This window comes from Lissotriton vulgaris, chromosome 9, assembly GCF_964263255.1.
Source record: "Lissotriton vulgaris chromosome 9, aLisVul1.2, whole genome shotgun sequence".
Taxonomy (NCBI): Eukaryota; Metazoa; Chordata; class Amphibia; order Caudata; family Salamandridae; genus Lissotriton; species Lissotriton vulgaris.
This window is the reverse complement of record NC_141697.1, coordinates 1,230,387,905-1,230,411,679: the sequence shown is the minus strand read 5'-3', so window position 1 is coordinate 1,230,411,679 and position 23,775 is coordinate 1,230,387,905. Positions and strand designations below refer to the sequence as shown.

The following is a 23,775-nucleotide window of genomic DNA, read 5'->3' as shown; positions in this document are numbered from 1 at the left end:
TGCAGAACATGTCAACTAAAATGCTGTATTTATGTGACATAACCAGTATTTGGGAGCACCACTGTTAGGGGCCGATTTACAAAACTAAATTAAGACAAAATCCTAAACTTACTACTTTTGGTATTCACAGAAGTTAGGATTTTGTCTTAAATTTGTCTTAAGACAAACTTAAGACAGACTTAAGACAAACTTAAGACAAAATCCTAACTTAAGTCTGTCTTAAGTCTGTCTTAAGACAAACTTAAGACAAAATCCTTACTTCTGTGGATACCAAAAGTAGCAAGATTAGGATTTTGTCTTAAGTTACTTCTGTGAATTGGGCCCTTAGTTTTTTTGTTAGGCAACATCTCCGGCCTAAAACAAGGCAGACCTGTTCAATTGCCAATCCTTCTTACAAATATCAGATCCATGGGTCACAGCAGTAATTTTGTAGTGAACAATTACAATTGTAACAGATATATTTTCTGTAAATATGAGAGTTACTTAAACACTACTAATGTATGTAGAATGTCAGTGGTCTTCGGAGTGTCTCCGTCACTTCTGTTCTCACCTTTGGTATACACCTGTTACAACGCATTTTTTACAACGCAATACTGTTACAACGCATCTATTACAACGCAGATACTGTTACAACTCATGTTTTTACAACGCATTTTTTTACAACGCAGGTACCTTTACAACGCATACCATTACAACGTAAGTATTGGTAAGTATATAATTATATTTTAAATGTTATATGTTTGGGGTAAAGGGGTATTTTTAGGGTTTAGGGTCAGTTTTGGGTTTTAGGGTAAAGGGGTATTTTTAGGGTTCAGGGTCAGTTTTCAGTTTTTGGGTAAAGGGGTATTTTTAGGGTTCAGGGTCAGTTTTTAGTTTTTGGGTAAAGGGGTAATTTTAGGGTTTAGGGTCAGTTTTTAGTTTTTGGGTAAAGGGGTATTTTTAGGGTTCAGGGTCAGTTTTTAGTTTTTGGGTAAAGGGGTATTTTTAGGGTTTAGGGTCAGTTTTTAGTTTTTGGGTAAAGGGGTATTTTTAGGGTTCAGGGTCAGTTTTCAGTTTTTGGGTAAAGGGATATTTTTAGGGTTTTGGGTCAGTTTTTAGTTTTTGGGTAAAGGGGTATTTTTAGGGTTCAGGGTCAGTTTTCAGTTTTTGGGTAAAGGGGTATTTTTAGGGTTTAGGGTCAGTTTTCAGTTTTTGGGTAAAGGGGTATTTTTAGGGTTCAGGGTCAGTTTTTAGTTTTTGGGTAAAGGGGTATTTTTAGGGTTCAGGGTCAGTTTTTAGTTTTTGGGTAAAGGGGTATTTTTAGTTTTTTTTTTTTTTTATTTGCAAATAACAGCCGCAAAGAAAGAGCAGTCTACTCGTTCTCCTCGCTGCGCAGTCTGGCGTTTGGATTTGTGAGTTTGATGGCGAGCTGGGCGACCCTCTCTACAATGGTCTTGCGGTTTTTGGATGAAACATTGTGGGCGATCTCAGCACAGAAGGACTTGTTACTCATCATTAGCACCTCCAGCTCCTTCACGTTGTGTACCAGAAACTTTCGGAAGCCTGAGGGTAACATGTGCTTGGTCCTTTTATCACTACCATAACCAATGTTGGGCATCAGGATCTGGCCCTTAAACCTCCTGCGCACTCTGTTATCAATACCTCGTGGTTTGCGCCAGTTACGCTTAATCTTGACATAACGATCAGACTGGTGACGAATGAACTTTTTCGTTCTTTTCTTAAGAATCTTCGGTTTGACAAGAGGTCTTAGGGAAGCCATGATTGCGGCTCAAAAATGTCCGCCTGCTCCGCAGAGAGGCCAAAGGAAGAGGTATTTTTAGGGTTCAGGGTCAGTTTTTAGTTTTTGGGTAAAGGGGTATTTTTAGGGTTCAGGGTCAGTTTTTAGTTTTTGGGTAAAGGGGTATTTTTAGGGTTAAGGGTCAGTTTTTAGTTTTTGGGTAAAGGGGTATTTTTAGGGTTCAGGGTCAGTTTTTAGTTTTTGGGTAAAGGGGTATTTTTAGGGTTAAGGGTCAGTTTTGAGTTTTTGGGTAAAGGGGTATTTTTAGGGTTCAGGGTCAGTTTTTAGTTTTTGGGTAAAGGGGTATTTTTAGGGTTCAGGGTCAGTTTTCAGTTTTTGGGTAAAGGGGTATTTTTAGGGTTTAGGGTCAGTTTTCAGTTTTTGGGTAAAGGGGTATTTTTAGGGTTCAGGGTCAGTTTTTAGTTTTTGGGTAAAGGGGTATTTTTAGGGTTCAGGGTCAGTTTTTAGTTTTTGGGTAAAGGGGTATTTTTAGTTTTTTTTTTTTTATTATTTGCAAATAACAGCCGCAAAGAAAGAGCAGTCTACTCGTTCTCCTCGCTGCGCAGTCTGGCGTTTGGATTTGTGAGTTTGATGGCGAGCTGGGCGACCCTCTCTACAATGGTCTTGCGGTTTTTGGATGAAACATTGTGGGCGATCTCAGCACAGAAGGACTTGTTACTCATCATTAGCACCTCCAGCTCCTTCACGTTGTGTACCAGAAACTTTCGGAAGCCTGAGGGTAACATGTGCTTGGTCCTTTTATCACTACCATAACCAATGTTGGGCATCAGGATCTGGCCCTTAAACCTCCTGCGCACTCTGTTATCAATACCTCGTGGTTTGCGCCAGCTACGCTTAATCTTGACATAACGATCAGACTGGTGACGAATTCACTTTTTGGTTCTTTTCTTAAGAATCTTCGGTTTGACAAGAGGTCTTAGGGCAGCCATGATTGCGGCTCAAAAATGTCCGCCTGCTCCGCAGAGAGGCCAAATGAAGAGGTATTTTTAGGGTTCAGGGTCAGTTTTTAGTTTTTGGGTAAAGGGGTATTTTTAGGGTTCAGGGTCAGTTTTTAGTTTTTGGGTAAAGGGGTATTTTTAGGGTTAAGGGTCAGTTTTTAGTTTTTGGGTAAAGGGGTATTTTTAGGGTTCAGGGTCAGTTTTTAGTTTTTGGGTAAAGGGGTATTTTTAGGGTTAAGGGTCAGTTTTTAGTTTTTGGGTAAAGGGGTATTTTTAGGGTTCAGGGTCAGTTTTTAGTTTTTGGGTAAAGGGGTACAGTTTAAAAATAAATTAAAATTAATTTTAAATTAAAATAAATTACATTAAATTATTTTTGGGGTTGAGGGTCAGTTTTGAGTTTTTGGGGTACAGGGGTACAGGGTAAAAATAAATTAAATTTAATTTTAAATTATTAAAATATTTAATTAAATTATTTAATTGGAATTAAATTAAATTAAATTACTTTCATTTATTTTTGGGGTTGAGGGTTAGTTTTGAGTTTTTTGGGTACAGGGGTACAGGGTAAAAATAAAGTAAAATTAATTTTAAATTAAATTAATTAATTGAAATTAAATTAAATTAAATTACATTAAATTATATTTTTGTAAATTAATTTACGATTATAATATTAATATTAATATATACTTACCAATACTTACGTTGTATTGGTATGCGTTGTAAAGGTACCTGCGTTGTAAAAAAATGGGTTGTAAATACATGAGTTGTAACAGTATTCGCGTTGTAAAAGATGCGTTGTAACGGTATGCGTTGTTACAGTCCGCGTTGTAACATCATATATCCCTCACCTTTACACCACTTTTGTCTGCATTCTCTCACTCAGAGTAACCGCTAAGACCCATTTTCTTCCCCATCTTTAAGAAATTTTCCATGTGCAGATGTCCTACCTTCCCCCAATTCCAGTTGGTACATATACAATCATCGCTGTGTGTGCTCTGCAGAGAGGCCAAGGTTTGGATGTGCATGTAAGCTGCACACTTTATGATTCACTGACTGGCACTGGGAAACTCACACTGCCTTCCCCTCAATTTCAGAGCTCTCACGTCAATTTCAGAGATTTCAAGTGCTCCCTGTCACAACCCACCCACACCCCCCAACTTGAATTCACTTGAAGGCAACTCAGTCCAAAGTGTGCACAATGTAGGGAGTCATATGGTGCATGGGAAAAAAACGACAGAAACAAACATCCTATAGTCAAATACTCTTAGGGAATCCAAGTTGAAGTAAACCGTAAAATTTAAACAAGGATTGCATGATTGATATGGCATATCGTAAGGGTTTTTACAGTTGTCGAAAAATCGATCAGTGTTTTTGTCTGTAACGTTAAAGACAATAATATTGAGCACGAAAAGAGCCTGTTTTAAAGTCGCTGTTTAGTTGCCGGGCCTGTCCCCTTGAACGTCCTGCTTGCGGCACAGGTATGTGCACTTGTGCATTGTTGCTTGTTTTCCTGTCCAGGGGGAGCCTAGCAGAGCAGTCCAGGGAGACTGTTCTTATTTGCAGAAGAGTTAAGGCTTACTTACCATTTGTTGGATTCAGTTTCACTCTTCTCTGCTGTCTCCTAATTCCATTGGCCAGTGCTGGCTAAACGTTGATTCCATTTGTCTCTGCAGGTCTGCAAGGTCTTGGATTTGTTTAAGTTAAAGCTGTTGGTGTTGAAAATGACAATGTTTTTTAACTTTTGCTTATTATTCAAAGGGTAATTCTGCTATGCGGATATAATAACTCCAATAAAAAATAAAAAAAATAAAGTAAAAAACATTGTCATATTTAACGGCACAGCACTAACTTTAACAAATGCGAGACCTATTGCATTGCAAATGCTTGTCAATGTGTACGTCATGCCTTTGATCAAACGTATTCAATCCTACGGGTTCAAGGTTTCTTCCTATGTTGACGACACACAAATAGTTGTGTCTGTCTCTTGTGAACCAGAGAAAGTGGCCAAACAATTCAATATCTGTATGAGTAGCATGGCTGACTGGATGCAGAAGAACCGTTTAAATCTAAACTCAGAAAAAACTGTTAAGTTCCTGTTTGGCAATGACACCTCTTACGGGATACCACTTGGTGGCCCTTTAATCTTGGGCCCCTCTCACTGCCTGTCCAGAAAACAAAAAACCTGGAAACTATCTTAGATGCTAAATTAGCGTTCAATGACCTTACCGATCAGATAAAATCTTCCTGTTTTCTTCATCTGAGAATATAAAAAAGAATCCTCCTTTTCTCCCAATAGAGCTAAGAAAAGCAGTTATAATTGCCCTAGTTGTGTTCAAATGCAATAACTGCAACTCCGTATTTGTAGGCTGCCAAATTTGTGTACAATATAAATTGCAGACTCTTCAAAACGCAGCAGTTCTGGTACTGGAGAACATCCCTAAATTGTGTTCAGTCTCGCAAAGCCTTAGGGAATTGCACGGTTTACCAATTAGTGCATGAATCAAGTTCAAGTGCTTATGTTGGACCCATGAGGTCCTGCACCAGGCTGGTCCTCTCTTATATTTTTAATTGTTAAATAGCATCTGCCTACTAGGTTCCTGCTGTCCAGTGCAGCAAGACAGGAAAACATTTTCAGAAGCAAAAAAGCACATTGAGGAGAAAGAAGTTTCTCCCATTCCACCTGTAAATGGTGGAAGTTAATGCCTGACCATCTCCGAGCTCAGCCAGATTTTCTAAGGTTTCGGAAACAACTGAAAACTAGGCTTTTCTGCTCCTCTGTTTAAAACTCAGTTTCCCTGCTTGTGTCATCATGTTTGACACTAGCGCCAAGACACTGATTGGTATTTGCGTGCTTTATAACATTATTAAGATTAACATTGACATTTTTCTTGGGTCCTAGAACCTTTGGATTGCTTTGAGGGATCTTTATTGGTTTCGTTTATTTTTGGATTATTTAGGGAGGCTTTTGGGATAATATTGTTTCCGTTTTTAGTTGATTACTATTTTTGACAACGTGGCTACAGAGGAAGATCTGCAAACAGTAAGTCTGTTTTATTTCAGTTCTTTTGAATGGGAAATGTTCTGTTTTATTCTTTGTGTAAATATTACGTGAGTTTTATTTGGTATTGTGTGGTTAGGTGTTTTATTATTTTATGTGATGGATTGAGCATGTTTTTTTGTTGGTGATGGTTATATTTGTTTGCATGAATAAATTATACATCATTTTATTATGACAGTTTTATTAACATTGGACTTTTATTTAATTTTAGACTGATGTAATAAAATATTTATATATATTTTTTAAATATTTTGTCATGTTGGTTTAGATTTTGTAATTGTTTTTTTTCTTTGGTAGGTACTATTTATACTCTATAATATGCTTTTGGCTATTATCTGTTATTTATGAAGTGTTTGAATTCAAATTGTAGAAGCTCATATATTCTTTTGGCTTGCTTGCTAAGTTTAGGTGCAATTTGGCTGACAGATTGCTCCATTTGTAGCTCTTGGTAGCTGTGCTCTTTCTGTAATGCTTCTATAAATATGTAGAGGGTATGTTGAGTACTGCATAGTGTGGATTGGAATGCATTGTGCCATCTTTCCACTGCGTAGTTTGTGTTGGCTTCCTGTGCCAGGGTGCTGTCACAAACATTCCACCACAGCATTTGGAATTTGGGTTGGCGTCTGTGTCCAGAGCGATGAGGTCTGTCAACCCAAGTGTCTTCGAAATAATCCATTAGGGGGCTTAGTTTGCCTTCATTTTGGTTGTAGAAAGGGATTGTTATTAGTCAATTGTTGTGGTTTGCTAACTCTGTGACAGGGACACAGGCTAGTGCTATCATTTTGTTTTAATATCAAGGGCAATTTGATTGTAGAATATTCAGCAGTTAGAGCAGACTGTAGGAGGTGTCTCCATATATTTTGATTGAAAATTATAGTAACACAAGTATGGCTGTGTGGGGGTAACTTTTTTAAATGGTTTGAATCATGACTTTCTCAAAGTCTATGTTTATTTTTTGGAGTAGTAGGTATGTGTTTCATTTTATGTTTAATGTGGTTAAGAGGTCATTGTAGTACTGCCTTGTTTATTTGGCAGTAGGGCATATTTGAAAGGCATATGTGTGTTCTGATATTAACCATGTATGGTGAGTCAATGGTTTGGAACACATTTTGAAGGTCCCATCCATCAGCCATGCTTGACAATGGCTTAGCGTTAGTAAGTTATTTGCTGTATATTGTTTCTCATTGTTTAGGTTGTTGTCATGTATAAGGGATGGTTCCTTGTAATGTGTCATTATTAAATGTTCAGGTATTTCTATGTCTTGGTACCTTCCAAGGGCAAGAGGAGTATCGCTGGTGGCTTTTTTAGTTTATGCACTTAAATGTTTTAAAGTGGGTATCGGTGGTAGTTGGCCTGTGATGTGTTTGGGGTCTTTAGGCAATGGTTGTGGGTTCCTGGGAGCTAGTGCTTGCTCTCATATAACTTACAGTACTCTTCTTACTCCAATTTCTGTCAGATGTGAGGGGGGGTGGTTGTGCTCTCTTACATAAATTACAATATCATATTTTCGGTTGCCCCCCTTAGCATGCATTACAATAGTATTTGCTACATTTCCAATTTAGATTGTCTGATGCTGCACTTTCTTAGCTGTAGGTGTAGCCCACTTGATTTAGTAACTGCTTTCCTTTCTGAGAGGTTATGTATTTTACAGCCTTTGTCAATGTATCTGAAAGTAATGTAATAGTATAAATATGTACATTGATTTCAAGTTTGTACATTTGTTATTTATATGTAAAACTATGCAACTACTACTATTTTGTATACTTACATGTATGTTCTGTTTAGATGTTTCATGCTGTTTTGCAGCTTTTCCATTGGGGGTGTTCTAATGTGAAGCAGGCGCTATATATCTGTTGGATAAAAAAGAAAAACATTAGTTTAATTTTTAATGCTAATTTGTTGGTAGCGTGTAGAGGTTAAGGCCATTAAGTTTGCTTTTACTTGCTCTTTGGGTGAGTTTATAGTTTTTTTAATGAGTTTATGTATACTTATTTCCTTATATCTTTCTGCTGGCTTCTTATTTTTTTCTGGTAGTTTATCACTTTTCCAAGTTACAGTGTTTTCATTCAGGAAATGTATGTAAAGAGATAGAAGTTAGAGAGTGTTTTGTTAATTATTAGCTCATTTACAATTTTACAGTTACTACCAAGTATGTTTTAGTTTGAATATAGTTTTACTTACTTGGTTAGCTAGCTGTTGAGATGCATATATTTCTTCTATAATTGTTGGGTAAGAGAATCCAGCAGTTTCCTCATCTTGCAGCTTTTGCCGTTTTTGAAGTATTTAGTTAAAATTAGTGTGCTTTTTATACAGTTGATTTAATTGTTAGGTTTTATTAGTTAAAGTTGTTTATACTTAAATTTTGTGGGTTGATTTGTATTTAGTTAGAATTGTTTTTATCAGTTATGGTTACTAGGGTAAACGCTAGTTTAGGATTTATTTATAATGTAATGGATATAGTATAATAGTTTTGAATATAAATTTGTATATGTATGTATATTATATATCTATATATACATATTTATATATATGTATGCTTATTAATACTTAGGTTGTTGTCTAAGTGTTTGTATCTAATGTTATATGTTTTGGGTTGTATTGTTATTATTTATTGGAGTGACTGGTAAATATTTTGGTGTGTGATATACTTATATTTCATCTAAACATGTGTATAAAATGTTTTAGGTTTATTTCTAATAATTGGTTTACATATACAATGATTTTTAATATGTATTTATGATTATTTAATTATTTTGTCACTATTATTGTTGGAGATATTGTGCAATTCAATATTCTTGATCTATTGTAGGTTTATTTAAAGTGGCAATATTTTTGTGCCCGATATTTGTGTTTTCGATATAAGAAAAAATCGATATTTGTGTTCTCTGTCTTTGTTGTTTTACTAGTTAAGTACAAGAAGTCGATTGTTTTGATATCGATATTTATTTTCTGATATTTTTGCGTTTTGATATTGCATGATTCATTAATATGTTAGTGTGCGATCTACAGGTCAAGCTCCGTTTGCGTGGTTCTGCAACCACCATTGCCCAACCTTGTATGCACATCCGGGGGTTCATTTACTATTACTTCACACAACGTGGGTTTGCAAGGGAACTTGGAAGGGAATTCTGCCATATTGACAAAGATATGGAGCATTTCTGCTCTCTTCTTGTTCTGCCGCACTGTGTGCTGTCTAACACCAGAGCAAGGGTGCCTGTGTTACGGGCAGGATTGTTTTTGTACAGTAAGAGACCCCTTCCCGCACAAGAGCAATTCTTGGAGGCGTATTCATCCTACCATGCGCTACAGAAGCAGCCCACATGGAAAGAGGAAGAAACAAGGAGAAATACAGATGTTTGCTTGTTATGCCTATCTTGGGTAGGCGCACCTTTTTGGCGCAAACCCTTGTTTACAAGTCTTTGTAAATCTGGGTGTGCATACAGATATACTGGTGGATGCATGAAACACCCATGCACCACTCATGTAATGCATACCTGATGCAAGGTAATGCAAGGTAGCGCTATGTTGTTACAATGCATTGCGTTACTTGGCATTTACTAAACCAGGCACCACAAAAGTGATGCCAACCCAACGCAAAATCATAGAAAATGTGGGACCCGATATTAACCTTGTTTGTGTCCAAATTGTTGAGTTATGACAGACTTCATAAGCGAAGTTACCCAGCTAAGGGCCTATTTGAGAATTTGGTGGAAATATTAGGTCCTCCTATTTCTGTGGGATGGGGTACCTGTGGTGGAGAGTGCATCCGTTTGATTTTTTACTCCACAGGAGTGGTGCAGTAGCAGACATAAATGTAGGGTCTACTCAAGAAATTAGAGGATTTCCCTTTAGCACCCAACTCGAAATTTGACAATAGATTTCCAAAATTAATGTGGTTCATAATAAATACAAATTCACGAAAACACCCACAAAAGCTTGACCAGAGCTTTGAAAACTGATGACGAAACACAAGATCTTCCAAAAGCTCCATTATCAATTCATAAAGGTGCCTTACTTTTAAAATACCAGATTAATTAGGAACTCACCTTTTGATCCCCCTCTGAGTAACTTCTTACAGCTCAGATCCGTCAGTTGAACTACAGGTCTGGGTCAGAAGTAACTCAACCATAAGTGATTTACAACATTCTTTACCTTCATGCAAATCATATTTTGATTGAATGTGTCCGAAACGTTCAGTACTCAGAGTTCAGGAAGTATTCATGGGGAAGAAAGCAGGTATGTGCTCACAGTCCTGCTATTGTCTGAGCCAGTAAACACCGCCAGGTTGGAGGCAAAGAGCATGTACTTGGCAATGGGGCGATTACTTAACAGGTTTTAAAGAAACCTGAGCGCTGATGTTTATAGACGACCCGTAGGAACAAATGTGTGACATTGTCTGAAGTTTGCAAGTCGAGGGCTTAACATTCTTAGTGATGTGAATAAAACCCCACAGTTCAATATATGTTAATGAGTTCAGTCTTCCGCCTGGATACTGACAAGACCATGTTTGACGTGGTGCACGAAGGGACTGGCTCTATGCCATCCAGGGATCTTACATAAGCAAAGGCCAGGCCAAGTAAGGCGCGCTCTAGGCGCTATTGATTGTCGCTTGCAGTTTGGCCTCAGCGTGATGGCGCGGTTGCCATGCTGGGGAGAGGGAGACATTTTGGCAAACACTGGTTGGGTGTATTTGGTCTACACCAATCTAGTGAAAATGTTTGCGATTTTATTTATTTATTTAGTTCTGCACCAGAGGAAGCTGAGTGGCTGTGCATAAGCCTTCGATTCTAGAAGTTTTTTTTACAGTGAAATGGTATTGGTTATGTTCTTGTTGGAAGTGAGTGAACCACAGAAAAACAGTTTTGGGTGGCATGGATGACGCCTTTGGTGTTTTTGTTTTATGTAGTTCACTTGTTACAACTATTTAGCCTGGACCAGACAACAGCAACAGAGTGTTGTACATAGAAAAGCACATATACAGTCTGAATTAAAAACAGGGAACACAGAACAACAAGCATTGGCAAGCCACCAGGCCTGGTGTATAACTAGAAGTACCTGGATGCTTCCATTCATCCAGCTGTGCACTCGGTCACTCATTCCTAATTCTTGCAGTCAGTCAACCATCTTTGCCTGATCATAAAAACAGTGCCTAGATGCTTCCATGCATTTTCACACTTATCCATTTGTGCATCATCTTTGCTGTAAGAAAAGATTCATCCACCCATTCATCCACCCATCATCTCACATTTCCACTTACCCACTCGTCCATTCACAGTGGCACAAACACAAATTCAACCATTTATTGGAGATGCACATTTAGCTAGACCTATTGGCTTTGTTGCTTGTCTGTGAGGGAGTGAAATGTGGCTAGTCTGTGAAGGGGGGAAATGTGGCTAGTCGGTGAGGGAGTGAAATGTAGCTAGTCTGTGAGGGGGTGAAATGTGGCTAGGCTGTGAGGGAGTGAAATGTGGCTAGTCTGTGAGGGAGTGAAATGTGGCTAGTCTGTGAGGGAGTGAAATGTGGCTAGTCTGTGAGGGCGTGAAATGTGGCTAGTCTGTGAGGGAGTGAAATGTGGCTAGTCGGTGAGGGAGTGAAATGTGGCTAGTCTGTGAGGGAGTAAAATGTGGCTATTCTGTGAGGGCATGAAATGTGGCTAGTCTGTGAGGGGGTGAAATGTGGCTAGTCGGTGAGGGAGTGAAATGTGGCTAGTCTGTGAGGGCGTGAAATGTGGCTAGTCTGTGAGGGGGTGAAATGTGGCTAGTCTGTGAGGGAGTGAAATGTAGCTAGTCCGTGAGGGTGTGAGAGTGCAGTCAGTATTGTAAGATTGGCAGTTTGTGAGATGCACATTTAGCTAGACCTATTGGCTTTGTTGCTTGTCTGTGAGGGAGTGAAATGTGGCTAGTCTGTGAAGGGGGGAAATGTGGCTAGTCTGTGAGGGAGTGAAATGTGGCTAGTCTGTGAAGGGGGGAAATGTGGCTAGTCTGTGAGGGAGTGAAATGTGGCTAGTCTGTGAGGGAGTGAAATGTGGCTAGTCTGTGAGGGGGTGAAATGTGGCTAGTCTGTGAGGGAGTAAAATGTGGCTATTCTGTGAGGGCATGAAATGTGGCTAGTCTGTGAGGGGGTGAGATGTGGCTAGTCGGTGAGGGAGTGAAATGTGGCTAGTCTGTGAGGGCGTGAAATGTGGCTAGTCTGTGAGGGGGTGAAATGTGGCTAGTCTGTGAGGGAGTGAAATGTAGCTAGTCCGTGAGGGTGTGAGAGTGCAGTCAGTATTGTAAGATTGGCAGTTTGTGAGATGCACATTTAGCTAGACCTATTGGCTTTGTTGCTTGTCTGTGAGGGAGTGAAATGTGGCTAGTCTGTGAAGGGGGGAAATGTGGCTAGTCTGTGAGGGAGTGAAATGTGGCTAGTCTGTGAGGGGGTGAAATGTGGGTAGTCTGTGAGGGAGTGAAATGTGGCTAGTCTGTGAGGGCGTGAAATGTGGCTAGTCTGTGAGGGAGTGAAATGTAGCTAGTCTGTGAGGGGGTGAAATGTGGCTAGTATGTGAGGGAGTAAAATGTGGCTATTCTGTGAGGGCATGAAATGTGGCTAGTCTGTGAGGGGGTGAAATGTGGCTAGTCGGTGAGGGAGTGAAATGTGGCTAGTCTGTGAGGCCGTGAAATGTGGCTAGTCTGTGAGGGGGTGAAATGTGGCTAGTCTGTGAGGGAGTGAAATGTAGCTAGTCCGTGAGGGTGTGAGAGTGCAGTCAGTATTGTAAGATTGGCAGTTTGTGAGAAGTAGGAAAGCTCAGTTGCTTGCTCGGGGCTGCTTCTCTTAGGGTTATGACAATGCTGTCTGTAGTTCATGATTTCCAGTGTGAGTTGTGTGAGAGAGCTGTTAGCAGGGTGATACTGCTGGTGTGAGGGGTTTGTGAGAGCCTGTGGCTGCTAGTGTGTGAAAGAATAGCTAGTGTTGCCTTAGAGTGAGACTGCTAGTCTGTGAAGACTAGGAGAGATGTTTGGTGGTGTGAGACTGCTTCACTGTGAGGATGTGAGAGTGCTCTCTGTAGTGTGTGATTGCTAGTCTGTGAAGAGTGTGAGAGTGCTTCTGGTAGTGTGTGAAGATTTTGTGTGAAAGGTTTGAAAGCTCTGCTAGTAGTGTGAAGGAGCTAGTCCGTGCGGGCTGTGGGAGTGCTGCCTGTAGTGCGCGAAGCTTTTGTGTGAAGAGTTTTAAAGTTCTGCCAGTAGTGTGAAGGTGCTAGTCTGTGAAGGATCTAAATTAGAGATGAACACAATAACATTTGTTAATTCAATATACATTTGAAATGACTAATACCGGCTGCTCAAGTTATTCGTATAGTTTTGGGGGGTGGAATAGTCTGAATTGTCACACAGGTAGGGTCTGATGGTTAGCAGTTGTGTTTGTTCTCTGGCACAGGCAATGGGAGGTGCAAGATGTAGTGGCCTCCAAACAAGGGCCCTGGCACTTCCTTTTTTTACAAATTAAACACAGTCCACAGTGCTGACATAAACCCCTAGCCTCAAGCAAAAATAAACCAGAAATGGAAGTCTTCCTAACAGAGAAGAGCGCGCTGATCCTCCTGCTGAGATAAACTACGGGTCCCCATGGAAAGATTGCCTGCAGCAGTCCCTGCCATGCGGGTATCGCCTTTGACGTTCCCGTTGCAATGCCTGTTTCCTGATCTGACGGGTGGTTCCCACACGGGTTTGGTGGTCCCACTCCTGCACCGTCAAACTCATAATAAGTCCCTTTGATAACACCAAATCTAGTGAGTGTCTATTATATATTGATAATTGTACCAAAATTGAAAGGTCTTGGCTAACACCAGACCTGATAAATGGCTGCCCTATGAAACAGAAATAAGGAAAAACATTACAGTAATAAACAGGAAACATATGGATTATAAAAAAGAAGAGAAAAAGTGCTTTTCGGCCTGCTGTAAGCCTAGACCTTTTATTTTTACTAAACTAATATGTATAATATACTTACTTAAAGAGGCTTTCAGCCACTCTCCTCACCCATTGGTCTGTTGTTGTGCCGTTGCCATTTTGCCTCGAGCTACTACAGCTTAAAGTATGGGGCCTACTTAAGTCTGTGGTTAACATTCCTTGAGTGACTGCATTTTGCTCTTTCACAAGGGGACATCCACATATCACTTTAGTGCCAGTTTTGCCTGGTGTGATAGTCGGATGTATTGAAGTGCACGCAGGGAACATTCCAGCGTTATCAGCTCCTGTCTCCTTCCAGTGCTGTTGTAAGTTCCTTCTGAAGTGGATCGCTGCTGTTTCACAGTATACCATATTGTTTCCTGGACTCTTTCATCAATGGTTCTTTGATAAACTTTGCCCCACGAAGAAAACCTAACTTTGTCATGTTAAATTTGCAGGACACTTGTACCAGTTTCATTTAAAATTATTTAAACATAGATGATGCGTAAAATGGGTTTAAGTAACTGATATTTTATACTGTGAACCAACAATCCTTCCTTCTTTCCATTTTCTTTTGTCCCTTTCATTGTTTTCTTATTTGTTTCCTTTTTTTGTTTCTTTCTTTCCTTCTTTCTTTTTTCTTTCTATTTGTCTTCTTTTTTCATTATTTCTTTCTTTTTTGTCTTTTTTTCTTTCCTTCTTTATTTCGTTTTTGCCTTCTTCCTTTTATCTTTTTATTTTTTCCTTTCTTCTTCCCTTTCTTCCATTCCTGTTTGCCTTCTTTTCTTCTTTTACTTACTTACTTTTGGCTTCTTTCCCTTTTCTTTCATTGTTTCCTATTTTCTTTCCTTCTTTCTATCCTTTTTTCCTTCCTTCTCTTTCACCTTTCATTCTTTCTTGTGCTCTTCCTATTTTTTCTTTCCTTTTTTGCATCTTTATTTCTTGCCTTCTTTCCTTTCTTCTTTCTTTGCTGCCTTCTTCCCTAAGACTGACTTAAGACAAACTTAAGACAGACTTAAGACAGACTTAAGACAAAATCCTAACTTAAGTCTGTCTTAAATCTGTCTTAAGTTTGTCTTCAGTCTGTCTTAAATTTGTCTTAAGACAAATTTAAGACAAAATCCTAACTTCTGTGAATGGCAAAAGTGGTAAGTGCATTCTGTGAATACCAAAATAGTAGTAAGTTTAGGATTGAGTCTTAAGTTCATTCTGTGAATCGGGCCCATAATGCGTTTGATCCATCTGACTTCTAAAACAAACTGTGAGGTTGAGATTACATAGTCATTTGTGGTTATTCCCCCGACGTTTCTGACAACGATGAAATTGTAACCACCCACAAGGTGGCTGCAATCAGGGCTAGTACGGCCTTCCACCTGGGTTGGATGACGGGTCAGCCTTCATGCTGACATCCGCCAAGTTATGTCAGCATTTAGCGGCTGATTGGCCTTTGTACCGAACTGGCACGTGCACGTTGACAGCCCCACGATCTCTATTTAACAGGACGTAGCAATGGCTCCGCTTGCGAGATAATCAGCTGACTTTGACCAAATGCAGAGGTATGTTCCTTTCTCCGCTCTTCTCTAGGCTCCTTGATTAGTTACTTGTCTATACTTCCAGGGACGGGGTGAGGCTATATCCTTTCCTATGTTTCTTCACTAGATCGTTCATGGAGGTTTCTGAATAATTCTGCCCTCTCATTATTGTGTATGTTCCTGAACATCCACTGAGTAAGTTTATTCATTTCAATGACACTGGGGACTGAAATTCAGGTAATTCTTTTCACATCCTAGACCATGCTGTTGCCGATATACTTTTAATGTTTATTTCCGGACACACAGAGTCATAGATTTGTCTCCATAGGAGCATGTGGGCCCATTACTTTGAGTATTTCCACCAGATTCCTCTAGGTGGACCGAAGGGTAATTATTATTGCCTCTCCTTGATTAATGAATTACGGTTATTTTTACCATAACCTCAATTAGCAAAGCCACTTCTATTTTAAACCATCCCCAGGTGTCTCCCCTTGTCCTGATGAAGACTCTACTGTACGGACTCAAATTCCCTACAAACACCCTTGGGGTCGAAACGTCAACGGTTTTACATGTTTTTCATGTATAGATAACAGCGATTGATTCACTGTGTCACTAAAATACTATGGCTCTCATGTATGTGTACCCTTGAAAGTGGCTGGATAGGCACCAGTATTTGTTGATGTATGTACTGCACATTGGCCTTCCTTTTTCACCAACCTTCAATATCGCACATGTTCACTCCCTCCTCCCCCTCTGGAGCACCTCTTCACAATCATGCAGACACTTGTGCTGTTATTGAATATAAATATCATCATGTTCTAAACACGAATACATTGTAATTTTGTTTTACTCAAGGTGATGTTGAATCCCATGTTGAGTTTATTTTCACTGTGACCGTTTCTTTTTGTTCTGTACTTGACCCAGGTCCGGTGGGTCTCTGGATCCCCCCATGGTTTTGTAAGCTATAAATGGGGCCCTTATTCTTTTTCAGAGGAAGTGTAAGGGTGTTGTAAGGGTGTTGCCAGCTAAGCTTTGGAGTAAGTCCTATTAATAGAGACACAATAAAAGATGTTTGCACTGTGTACAGTCTGACTGTGTAACATTAAAATATATGACTTGAAAGCATTTGTTTTAATATAAACACTACAGCCTCATTTAGAGGTTGGCGTGTGGTACTCTCAGGCAGGGAATGAAGGACATTTTGCCCTCTACCCTGACAAACTACCACCTGCCAAATTTGGAGATTACCACTGTCCCCCGGTGACCTCTGTACACTCAAAAGTAGCTGCCGTCAGGAAGTTTGGTAGATAGCCGTCCACTAAACCTTTTTGTTTTTCAAAAACAATCTCCTAAAGTCGGAGTTTATTTTTGAAATAACAAATAATTAACTCCACCCCCTATCAGGGAGTTTGTCCCTGCCTGGGCGGATTCTTTAATTAACTCCACCCACTCTCAGGGAGTTCGTCCCTGCCTGGGCGGATTCTTTAATTAACTCCACCCACTCTCAGGGAGTTCGTCCCTGCCTGGGCGGATTCTTTAATTAACTCCGCCCACTCTCAGGGAGTTTGTCCCTGCCTGGGCGGATTCTTTAATTAACTCCACCCACTCTCAGGGAGTTCGTCCCTGCCTGGGCGGATTCTTTAATTAACTCCACCCACTCTCAGGGAGTTCGTCCCTGCCTGGGCGGATTCTTTAATTAACTCCACCCACTCTCAGGGAGTTCGTCCCTGCCTGGGCGGATTCTTTAATTAACTCCGCCCACTCTCAGGGAGTTTGTCCCTGCCTGGGCGGATTCTTTAATTAACTCCACCCACTCTCAGGGAGTTCGTCCCTGCCTGGGCGGATTCTTTAATTAACTCCACCCACTCTCAGGGAGTTCGTCCCTGCCTGGGCGGATTCTTTAATTAACTCCACCCACTCTCAGGGAGCTCGTCCCTGCCTGGGCGGATTCTTTAATTAACTCCACCCACTCTCAGGGAGTTCGTCCCTGCCTGGGCGGATTCTTTATTTTACATTTTCTGTCCTTGACTGGTAGGTGTACTGTGGCTGTGACAGACAGAAAAAAGGCATAAAATCGTCCACCCTAAATAGAAAAGGAGGTGTGATGCCTTTACTCTGATGACGAATACTCCTTCAGTCTGTTGGAGTAAGCTTTCCGCTGATATAGACAGCTGGAGCACCACTGATGAAAAGCAAATGGTTCACGTGTCTCTCAAAATGCTGGGCAGAAGGAGGGTTTGGTGGACAGGTAACTCCATCAGAGTTGTGATCGAGTACCCTGTCTGCCAAAGTCTAATCAGGACCCAAAATCATTTTGCACATTTTTGGCAGCCTACCTTATACTGAGTGTAACATAATTTTAAATTAATAGGTGCATATTCACAGTGCTTTCAGTCACAGGGTGGGGCCTGGAGCCACAATAAATAAGGAAGGCACTATCGCCCACTGTACCACCCAGATTTCAGGTCCATGGCTCTCTGGTTATTCACAAAGAAATATGCATTGCTCGTATTAATCTATTGAGTTTCCATAATGTTAAAGAGTGTATTTCCTACTAATTAGTTTGACTTACATTTACTTTTCACTTAAGGTTTGTGTGTTATTTTATAAGCAGTCGCTTGAATTTGAAAGACCAACACAATAGTTACAGGTTGTTTTGTTCTGTCAGCCCTGTCTTTGGCCCCCATCCCCACATTCACTGACCCCACCCCTGTAGCACTGAGGATCACAGATCCCATACTTTGTACAATGCACTTCCACCCATGAGTAAAAAGAAGCAATTATGTGAATGTTATGCATCTTATTCCAGATATTATCTCCCTTTAATGTAATGTGAGACTGTCAGATGAGTCTCTTTTATGTAGCTTGTGTAATGTGTGACTTCATACATATGTAATGTGTTTGTTATAGTTTATGTTTCAGAAATCACAGGATTGAACAGACCATAGTGTTTTTTTTATGTACAGGTTAATGTTTTACTATTGTCAGCCTCTAAGGCCATGCAAGAGGTGCCTCCATGAGAGCGGAGGAGCGTCGCCCCTCCGCTGGTGAGCAGGAAACATGACAAATAAAATGCCAATAAAACACATTTTTTGCCATTGTATTTTTTGTGCTGGTAGCTTTCAAGTATGGAGGCAGGGCAACAGGTGAGAGCAATACTGTGCAGTTACTTTAAAGTGCGTGTCACTTTGGCCAGCCATCTTGTGGCGGACAGCCTGACATGCGCACTTTAAACACTCTAACCCAAGCTGTCTCAGACATCTGGGTGGAGAGGAAGCACAGAACCCCAGTGCTTTCAAAATCGTAGCACTAGCGCGCTCCAGCCTATCCTGGTGATTCTCTCATTCTGCTGAGAGAAGCATTTGGATTGGTAGTGGGTCGTAGCTCTGGGATCCTGTGCTGCCCAGATGAAGAGGAGCACCCAGCACGAGGCAACAAGTAAGTAAATCTTTTTTATTGTTTTAAATATAAAGTTGCTTTCGTTCACTGACAGCCGCTGTGAGAAACTTGCAGCGCCTTCAGTCTCAACTCCAGAGCTCCCAATCATGGTCTGTCATACGCACAGTTTAAAAAGGAGCACGATTCGGAGCTTTGGGCCGAAGGGCACTGGTGGTTGGTATTAGTGCCCATCAGTGTGCCTGTCACCCCACCTCTACTAATTGCAGCTGGCCACCACTGCTCATCTGACCAGTGAGCTACACATGAAAAGGGTAGAGATGTAATTATTTTTCATAGTGAAGAGTAGCAGCTAGGCCTAGGCTGAAGCCTTAACAGGCAAGTGATGAAAATGAACTATTTTTAGGGGATAATGGATTAGTGTTAGAACATTCTAGCGTCCTGCTTCATCGACACCTCCAGTTTACTGCACTGGTCAGAAGTAGGCATGGGCGGTAAATTCCGTTCCACTCACGGAATTTGCGGAATTTGGGTAATTTCGCGTTCCGCGGAGAATGCAAAATTGCCCAAAAGTCTGCGTTCCGCTACTTCGCAATTTTTTTTGCTTGTTCGCGATCTCAAAATGCGTCTTCGCAAGATATTTCACCCTGGGCACGCAAACAGTGATTGCGAACAGGAAAACAGCATCGCAAACAAGCAATTCCGCGTGTTCGCTGAATTTCTGCGTATTCGCGGAGATTTTTTACTGTTTCGCAGAGATTTGCGTAACGCGATTATGCAAATTCCACCCATCCTTAGTCAGAAGCCTCTGGCTCAGCCATGGGGGCAAAGGGCAGGGAATGAGATAACTCAGGTGAATGTGTACCCTGGTGAGAGTGCCGTTTCATGTCTCCAGCAGAATACGCAGCCTTGTAACAGACTTTTGGTACCCGTTGTGCACAGTCCGCTGCTGTGGAATTGGAAAGGCAAAATAAACAATGAAAGCCCCTTAGCTTCATATTGAAGACAAGTTCTAGATTGTACCAGGAATAAAAAGTCTCACCAGGGACAGGGCCGGACTGGTAGTAGCGGACACTGGGCATTTCCCCGGTGCGTCGCCCGGTTGGGGGCCCCTGGGGGGCCTTTTTTGTTACCATGGGCCGGCAATATCGACCCCTCTATAACAAAATCGACTGAAACCAGCCCTAGCAAACAGCCCTGCCACCCTCCTTCCCCAAGGTGGACGCCCGAGCAGTTTGCCAGGGCCAGTTTCGGTTTCCAGTCTGGCCCTGACCAGGAAGGTGGGTGGAGAAACAGTATCCCACAAGGGCTTTGTGGTGCAATGGGTGATGTGGTATTGTGTATATATGCAGTACTTGGGTAGTTCCATGTTTGCCCTATGTTTTGAGACCAGTATCATGCTTACCCCATGTTCTCAGAACAGGTGAGTTCACCATGATGACGTGGGGATTGTCAATAAACAGGAGTGCCTGCAAATGAATGGGCAGTTTGAGTTAACTACACAAACCTGCGTGTCTGGGAATTGTTTGCCACTGTGATCCTCAACATCACAAATGGCGGCAAGGATTTCAGGTGTCTGCCCACACCCTGAGAGTGTGCTACCTGTGATTTGTGAGTACAGGTGCATGGCGTCCCAGAATACACCCCTCAGTACCGGGGTTTTGGCCATTACGTGTCCCGCTTGACTGCAGGAGGCTTTGCAGATGGCAGAAGTCCAAGTCAACAGTACTATTTGATATATTTTTTAGCTTTAAATTGTGTGTTTTTATATGTTTAATAATTTTAAAGAATTTAATTTAAGTTGATATTACATCTGTGAGAAGTTGGCCTGGTATATAATGCTCTCTAATTCTCGTGATCACTTTGTACCATGCCAAGCAACCCTTATGATGATTGGTTGTAAGTCAACCTTATAGACCAGTTATCCTAGTGGTAACGTGGACAAAGCAGTCTTAGGCTAAACTCTGAAAGGCATGTGAAGCCAGCTGTATTACCATACACAACCCCCTTGAATACCAAATGAAAGGACACCACACAGATATATATTGAAAATATATATTGATTTATTAACTAAAAGTATCCCCTGGACTCTTTATGAGCACAGAAGCACAAGCGTTAAACACAAGACAGTTTAAAATACACAAAAGTTGCACAATATGGATGAGCCCTAGGGGCCACCTAAACCATATACTAAGAAAGTGGTATAAGAGATACCAATCAGAACGGAAACAGGCCTAGGGCCTTTGGAATCGCTGGAGCTATTCGAGACTAGCAGTGACTAAGTCGGGAAAGGCCCGTGGGACTCGGGTGCAGTGTTTAAAGTGCACGCACTCACCAATGTAAAGTCTATGGTGCGTAAAAAGTACAAAGTTAGTTAGTTCGGAACCTTCCGAGTGACTTAAAACGCTGAAACTTGAGACACAGGCCCTAGAGGTGTGTACCAGTGTAGGAACACTAGCGGAGCTGAGTTACCTCACCCACAGGAAGCAGGTGCACAAGGTCGAAGTAGTGTCGGGTTTTGTCACGCTGGTCGATGGTGCTTGATGCTGAAGATGCTGCAGGCGGCTCGATGTGAAGAGTTCCGGTGGATCCAAGGATGGAGCTGAAGATGTGAAGACCTGAAAGCAGAGGGGACAATGTTCAAAGTCACTAGCCTGTGACTACCGTGGAACCAGATTGGAACCAGGCGATGTTGGGTGCAAACAGGCGTTGAGGTGTAGCTTCTCTCTGCAGCCACGTGGACACCGGGGGTCAAGGACGTCCAGGAGTCGGTCACGAGCTGTCGCACGCAGGCTTCTTGTTGTTGGCGGTGTCGGCAACTTGATCGGAGCAAACAGGCCTTGGCTAATGCAAGCCACACAGGAATCAAAAAATGCTTACCACTCGGACCAGCAAGGTCAGAGCCGGGGCTCCTTTCTGCAGGAGCTAGGGAAAGTCTGGAGCAACCAGACCCGCAGTGTAGTTTGTCGGTTTCGTTGCCAAGATGGCCGCTGACCACGGGGCTAGTGGCCGGGATGGCGCATCGAGTGGCACAATGCAAAAGGGCCCCACGCAGATCGTGGAGATGCTGGGGGCTGATCTTCGGTGCAAGGGCTGCTCGGTGGTGGGGGTTCTCAGGCCCCAAAGCACAACATCGAGGATGCCTCGGGTGCTGCGCAGTCAGCTCTTCGGGTGTCTTCCAAGATGTCCGGTCCCACGTCTCTCTGTGCCTCCACGGGTCCCTTCTTTGCAGGGACTGTGGATCAGGCTGTGAGAAGTCTGGGAGTCTGGGTCTTGTCAGGCTCTGGGCTCGGGCTCGGGCTCCGGCGGGAGGCGGCGGCAAAGCAGACGTTGATTCGCTGGTTGGTGCCTGCTTGCGCAGGGTGGCCACTCCTAGGCCACAAGGGAGATTCTCTTCAGTCTTCTGAGCAGCAGAATGTCGAAGTCCAGTCTTCTTCTTGTTTAAAGTTGATTTCAGGATGATCTGCTGTGCAATGGCACTGCTCCCACCCTTATTCCCAATCCCACCAGGAAGGGGGGCGGTTACACCCCCTTTCCTTTGTCCAGCTCCTCGCCAGGCCTGGGTCTGGAAAGTCCCAGGACCGGTTTGGACTGGCTTATGCACGGGGACACCTTGTGTGCCTCGGGCATGTCTCAATCTATTCAGCCCTGTCCTACCCAATACACAAAACCCTGTCTGGGGTGGTGCTCGCACCTCCCAAGGCAGGAAACCCTTTGTCCAAGCCTCCCTCGCTGGAAGGACTCCCAGCAGCAGGAGGTCAGACTTGTGTCTGTGGTGGCAGCATCCATTTTGTGATGCTGAGGCTCTGGTTAACTTTAACCGGGGTTAAGGCTACACACATGTCGTGTCCCTCTAGAAGGGTGGAATGCTATCCCCGTCGACTGAACTGTCGAGGGGATAGTATTCCAATTTGTATGAAACCTTACTCGAAATGTTTTGATAAAGCCAAACCAAAGATAGCATATAACCGCGAGGATTATAATGCACTTAAGAGTATATGGTATGGCAATATCCCGGAACAGCTAAGGGAGTGGTTCCCGACAGCTGCAGACAGGCTCAGCTCATGCTAGAGCACCATCTCACATATTTCCAAGCACTCTGCCTCCAGGATTGATGAGGCCTTCCATAGGAGTGGCTGATAGGAACAAATGTGTCCAGTTTAGGGTTAGGCACAGGCATACTGTACCTTAGCAAGAGGTGGTTACACCGACTTGCCCCAGCTGAGTGCTCAGCCAGTTGTGTCAAATATGGAGGCCAGGCCAGGGGTGGCACAATACATGCTGCAGCCCCTGGTAGGCCTTGGAAACACCTATGCCCTGGGTACCTAGGGTACACTGTTACAGGGGCCAATAAGGTGAACCAGTTCCAATTCGTAATGCACCTAGAGTGCATTGGCAGTAATTTAGAGAGAGAACAGCAGGCTGTGGGTCTGATTAGCAGGCCCACTGCCACATTAAGTCATAAACCAGTGAAGCAAAAAGCTAAAATTTGGGGTGACCATAGGATAGCAGACCCTACTCTCCTACAACATCCTCCTGGGTTTTATTTTAAGTCCCTGCCTCCATTATTTCCTTGGGAGGCTGTTGCAGAACCAGTTCATGACCATGTGTCGTGCTCGACTTACTACTGTGCTTTTTATTTATAGTAGTATCTTACACTCAGAGCTTTTTGAAGAAGCAAAAAGTAGTAAACTTACTCAAAAGTGTAACTTACTCAAAAGTGTAACTTACTGTTGCGAAAGTTTCTAAAGCATTCACATAGAACTTGGACAGTTTACAGAAGAGTAATTCACAGTGTCTGGTCCCATTCTTTTAAGGTATGTGGACTCCTACAAGGCATTGTGGGTGAAGCCAAAGTAAACTGTATGTTTCAGTAGCTTAGCCACACCTCACAGGTATTAAGGTAAAGTTGATGTTCCCAGTGGGCCCAATTGCCTGTCCCATAGAACAGCTTCACTGAAACCTGATCTGAACAGCAACAAGGCTCCCCCTTTAACCCTCAAATGAGAAACCTACCCTGATAAGCCCTCTGCATGATAAGTCTACACTTTGGAAGCACATGGCTTCTTTAAGTTATGTCCATTAAAGTTCCAAATGAAATTATGAGTTTTACGGAGAGTTTTGTAATAAT

The 23,775-nt window shown here is 42.1% G+C and overlaps 2 pseudogenes; both read right to left on the bottom strand.

The window, feature by feature from the left end:
• Positions 1–1,319: 1,319 nt before the first annotated feature.
• On the bottom strand, positions 1,320–1,806 carry LOC147693125 (large ribosomal subunit protein eL32 pseudogene; annotated as a pseudogene).
• A 481-nt stretch (positions 1,807–2,287) lies between these two features.
• Positions 2,288–2,742, bottom strand: LOC147693124 (large ribosomal subunit protein eL32 pseudogene; annotated as a pseudogene).
• Between the last annotated feature and the right edge of the window lie 21,033 nt (positions 2,743–23,775).